Below are 6,052 nucleotides of genomic sequence, written 5' to 3' on the forward strand. Positions count from 1 at the left end.
ATATATTATCGATGTCATGAGGTGCATCTGGTATACCCATCTCTGTTTTTAACATCTTTCATCCAGACCCGCGACAACGAATCATTAAGCAGGAGGAACACATACAGAAAGCCAGCAATTTGCTTATACTTTAGTGGCAAAATCTGTTGCTGGCATTAAGACAAACTGTCGTAGTACACAAACCAATAAGTCTGATGCATTCGTTGGACCTCATCATCTTGGTTTATTCACAAATATTTAGCATTTCAGAAGCTTTCACCAGTCCAGTTTGAATAGTTCAAGCAAATAACTAATTTCAATTCAGTAACCAAGCGCAAGTATCCAGCTAAGAACAACTTATTACTGAAATAAATTTAGCAAGAGAACCTGCAAGTGGTGAATTCTGATGCAAGCAGGTGGTTAGAAAGAGATAATTCCAAATACCAACTTGCTTGTAGCCTGTCAACCTGATATTCTAGATTGAGAAAATAGACGTAACCTTGACAACGTAACGAACTCGCTCACTTCAATTTCTTGCTCATAATGCAGATTGTCGAGTTTGGAATATTACCGCAGTTTTGGAGACCATGTTTGCATTCTGCATTCTGATTGCTTCTTTGCCCAGCACTCCAGACTTTGGATGGGGGAAAATTTACATCTGAATCAGACATAGTGAGAACTCCAATTATAGTAACTTGAGTCCTAAGATCAATCAATGACCTCTCAACCATCAAAGTATCCATGTGTCATTCCTTAACCTTTTAAAGATTAAAAAAAATCCAACAGCTGTCAAGGACAGACTTTCACTAGGTCACCTTCGGAAACCTTACAACATATCATTATCACCTGTATTTGAAAGTAACCAGCTCAAATAATGTTTGAGAAAGGATCCTCAGTTTATACATGATAAGCGTGTAAATGATGTAAAGGATTTACGGGAAGAAGTCATAATCAAAGAAATACAGGCCACAATGACCATTCCAAGTTATACTTTTTTTAAAAGGAGTATCATCCAAGTCAATTTACTAAGCTAAAACATCAAAATCAAACCTACCAACAAAGAGTCTAATAGTATCCATAAGACCACTAATCGATGGGAGAGCAATTCCAATAAAAGTATGCTTTTCCTACGTGGCACTGTTTTTTAGAATTATACTCTGTTTGAGATACTTTTCCAAGCGCAAGCATTATATTACCTGCTCTATGATGGCAAAATAATTTGATTGCCTGCAAATAAGGAAGACGAAGAAGACGAAGAGCAGAGTTAAGCTTAATATACAAAAAAGATATATCCGGATACACTTTAAAGTTTAACCTACATTTAGTGAATATAATCCAAACAGTTCAACAACAATACACAATACGTTTTGAAAGAAAATTAGCACAATGAATACAGTCAATCCTTTTTACGCCTTACGCCAAGTCAACGTTGCACAAAAAAAAAGAAAAACAGAAAATAATTAGACTACAAATTAAAAAAAAACTATAGAAAGTTGTAATTATCAACACTCAAAAATGATACAAAGCAATAACACCTATACCCGTCGATGCACAGACTTTATTCTAAGCAATAACACCTATACCCTCCGAAAACGCATCAGATACCCGTGCAATCATAAGAAATTTACTCAATTTGCCCAGAAAACGCATCAGATACCCGTGCACTCAAATTGAAACATAAGAAATTTACTCCATTCGGAAATGGTTCGTACTGAGTTCAAGATTAATAGTAGTATTTTCACAAAAAAGTGTAAAATCTTATTGAGTTCCTCTCAGACAAATACCTCATTTCACATCAAGGATATATCAGTCTCATCATCTATTTTGACATCATTGAGAAACCCCATCTTTCATTCATGCATATGACGTTCAAAACATTGAATATTAACGGTGAATTGATAGGCTCAGAAAATGTTCAAACTAATACGATCCCTAAGTTTCCACGAAGGAATGTCTCATAGATCTGGGATCAGAAACATTATCATCATTGCAATCTATCTCAAATAACTATTTGCAAGAAAAAATTTAATGCAAAATTTCTGAATAAAGCAACAACAAAAAAAATGTGATAGAAACGCTAAGATCTACCATTCCGCCACTTCCTTAACCATTTACATCCACCACAACCCCCATAAAAACCATTTGGGTGACTAAAGCAAGTAAAACAATTTAACTCCACCACACCTCCAGAAAACTATTTTAGCTCCACCACTCCCGGTTTCTCCTTTCTGCAGGAAACAAATAAATAATACTAAAGCAGTAAAAAAGAAATAAAGTGCCTGAAAATAAAGATGATAACTGTGATGAAAACCATATAGAACGATTGAAACAAAAAGAAAAAGAAAAATTAGGGTTCTAGAAGAAGAGCTAGGTGTTTTTTCTTTTTAGCAAGGGACAAACAAAAAATTTTACCTCCGCTGCCAGTCTTTTCAATGGAAAAGATAATTTATGCAATAACCATTGTACTACAATTGTATCCTTGTATTATTATGTCCATGGAATTTTATTGCCATCTGCATCCAATAAATAAATTCATATAAAAATACACAACCACAAACCAAAAGAATATATAAACCAAAAGAGATTACCTTAAAAGCTTAAACCAGTTAAACTTAGTTACCAATGATTCCACGCCATAGCGACGGCAATCATATCCCTAAGCCAAAACCTATCTCTATAAAAACAACGATATATACTTTAAAAACAAACACAACAATCAACTTTAAACGGAAGGCTAATCATTACAACAAAAAAAAAAAAAATTCCAAGCCACCAACTGTATCTGAACGTGCAAACCCTGAAGATCGGCGTAGTTTATATATATCCATTTAACTTAATCTCCACGAAATTGCTTTTCTTTTTTCATTGAATCAGCGCACACACTTGCTAAACTTAACATCAACTGCCAATTATAGAATCACTAAAACTATTAACAAAATATGTCGGGAAGTTCCCAGACTTTTCATCCAAAATATACTAACAAAAATACCTTAGTTTATATGCTTGCCGACTAAGGATGACCTTTCCGAGACAGCAAATGAGATTTATTTTCACATAATGCAAAACCTGCTCCTAACATCCTAATAGCAAATGACACAGCCAGCACAGATTTACACCAAGCCAACAAAACAAACAATACGGTTACGAAGGTAACCTTTATATATACCTTCGTGTCTTGATCACCACGAACTTTCCAGAAAATTGTTAATTCAGTAAGCTTGTTCTCCTCACTAAATTTGGCATGAGTTCAACTGCAAAGATTCTATATACTAACGACAGCTCCAAAAAAAAAAACATAAAATTTACGTCCGTAGGTTAATTTTATTTTAAGAACAACTGAATAATGCACCATCTGCATACCTATATAATATGTAGTGTCATTCTTCCTGCTAGTAACATCACCTAAAGCCAGGAAATCGAAAACCTCTCTTGTAGATGTAAACCTAAGAAACTATCTGATAACCAGTTGTTGGTTAGAGGGCAAAAGATACTCACACTCTGTTCCATAAGATGAAGCTCAAGACTCCATACTTTCCCCCTCCTCTTGTTTTCAAATTTCCACACCTTCAATGCTTTCACAACTTTATTAGCTGTCTTGTTTGGTTCGAGATTGAATCGTGTGTAAAGGTGTCCCTGCAAATTTTTAACCACTGTAAGTTAGCAAAAAAACAACAAAATGATCGATTAACAATAAGATTGAATATCTAAACACCTTAGCGTATTCAATTGTTGGATTCTAGTAAGTAATTCTAAGACCTAAAATCAGTGGATCGCTAAAAAGCAATTGGCAATATCATAGATTCAATGTAATACAACCCAGATTAAATTAGCAACATACAATCAATAACTTTAAACTGGCGCTGATAGTTTAACCCAAAATAGAAAAAAGAAAAACTAAAACACAAAGTGCTACGTTCAGAAAGTTTAATTCTCATAATATTACAACATACATTTAAATTTGGCCTGAGGATATATTGTACCTGTTAACAAATCAACAGAACAGTGAGTCAAACAAAATACACCTTCTTCTCAACCAACAAACAAAATTCAGGACCTAAGTAAAAATTTCGTCTCAAACAAAATCAGGGTTTATAAGTTCTACAAAATAAATCAGTTTTTCTCTTTTAAAAACCTACCTCAAAAAGAAAACCTGTGAAATCAGTAGAGATTCTTCATATTTCGCTTCAGTGTCCCGATGCTGATTCCCGATGCTGATAGTTTGATGATGATGAAATCAAAATTAGGGTTCCATCCAACTAACAAACGTCAAAAAAAAACATGAATCCTAGAAAAGGAAAACAGTATCCTGCCAAAAAAATCAAGAGGAAATTAAAGAAAGAGAAACAACACATTTGAACCCTGTATCGTCTAAACAAAATCCCTGGTCGCAGCAGCATCATATCCATCCGAAATTAAGTACAGGACGTAAAAAAAAGAAATTCACAATATACATAGTTATTGAAGCAGAAAATGGGCTATATAGCCAAAAAAGGGAGTTTTCTGGGCCATATGGACAGTTAGGATTTGGCCTGGGTAAAATGTCCAAAAGAATTTTTTAATGAGGAGTTTACGTTACTGCCCATATCACATTACTTACATCACAAAACCCATTTCTTCTCATCTTCTTCGTCTTCTCGTCTTGGAACCAGATCTGAAAAACACCATCAGAAAACTCCCTCTTCTCAATTTGTACCTGGATATAATCAATCTCTTCCTCCATCTACTCAGGCTGCTCAAGGCTGCTGATAGTTAGAAGCTTGCTTTCATTGTTACATTGTATGATTTAAGTTTGGTTCTTGCCAATGTTGCGACGCTATTAGCCTTTTAATTGATGGGGATCTTTCTGTAAATAAAATCCATGAAGTTTATATTCCAGAGTAATTTCTTTGCACAAAGTTGGCAGTCCGGCTACTATGTTACCAGCTAACATACTTCAGGATATTTCCCATTCATTGATGACCTGAAATTGAAATTCGTCGTCTATAAATTTGAAAGGTGAAAAACTTAGAATTGCAAATTAATATATTGGAAAATAGGAAAAAAAGAAAAAATAATGCCCGAATAATTTGTTTAACTTTCAGATTAACGAAACATGATACTGTTCCAAAATTTGGTAAGCTGTCACAATCTTGGTTATATGCTTGCAGCTTGCGACATGAATTTTCTTCTTTTTTTCTTCGAAGTGAAGGAAGCAATTTATTAAAAATATAAATTGTGCATATGGAATCCATAATATATACTGACGATTATAGAATCCATAATCACTTGTTAAGGACAGCAGGAACAGTGTCAATAATATCCCAAGCGTGCGTGACAAAATTCCATCGGAAAGCTCTGCACTCATCCTTGCACGCCATATGATCTTTGTGATTATTAGATTTGTATACTTTCAACTGAACACCATTCCACAATGCATCACAATAGTATTTTCATTAACGTTTTCCTTCCCTAACCATGCACCCAACACCAACCTTGTGACCCACTAACACATGCCTGTAAAACAAGCAAAGTACCCAAATATTATAAGAATGATAACTGAAATAAATGCATAGAAGCAAACAGGACGACAATAGTCCGAAGATATGGTAAAACTCAAACAAACAAAATTACCCTGGGACCATAGAGACAATGGTAGCGTGCATTTTCCCACCCATTCTTACTGCTATTGAGATCAGAATGACAAATCTCGCAGTACATCCATCACCTTAAAGGTTGCCCACTCGATAGGTTTTAGATTTCAAAGTAAAGTAGAAAAATGACAGGACTATAATGAACCATGTGGGTTCCAATGGGCCTAATTCCGAGGCCAATTGTATTTATGCATATGAAGTACAATACGGCAACGGTCCTCCTCTTGTGAATCGGAGCCAGTATAGTCATTGGTAACAGTTATTGACCATGAGAAAATCACTAATTCCACTATGGTTAGGTTACAAATGAGTTTTATTTTACCCCCACAGTGGTATAAATGAGTATTTTGGCCATAAAACACTGGCTAAAACTGCCATAATTTTCTTCGAATGAGTAGGCCATGTGATCACAACAGCTCACCCTGCGAGTAATTAGCAAGTAC

At 34.9% G+C, this 6,052-nt stretch overlaps 1 long non-coding RNA gene across 1 annotated transcript; it reads right to left on the minus strand.

Moving 5' to 3' along the window:
* Positions 1-3,359: 3,359 nt before the first annotated feature.
* Positions 3,360-4,374, minus strand: LOC113318005. Its single transcript, XR_003344188.1, has 4 exons — positions 4,330-4,374; positions 4,116-4,190; positions 3,930-3,959; positions 3,360-3,612 (listed from the first exon to the last, which is right to left on the minus strand). It is a non-coding gene; the product is annotated as an uncharacterized LOC113318005 (long non-coding RNA).
* Positions 4,375-6,052: the final 1,678 nt, after the last annotated feature.

Source organism: Papaver somniferum, chromosome 10 (assembly GCF_003573695.1).
Source record: "Papaver somniferum cultivar HN1 chromosome 10, ASM357369v1, whole genome shotgun sequence".
Taxonomy (NCBI): domain Eukaryota; kingdom Viridiplantae; phylum Streptophyta; class Magnoliopsida; order Ranunculales; family Papaveraceae; genus Papaver; species Papaver somniferum.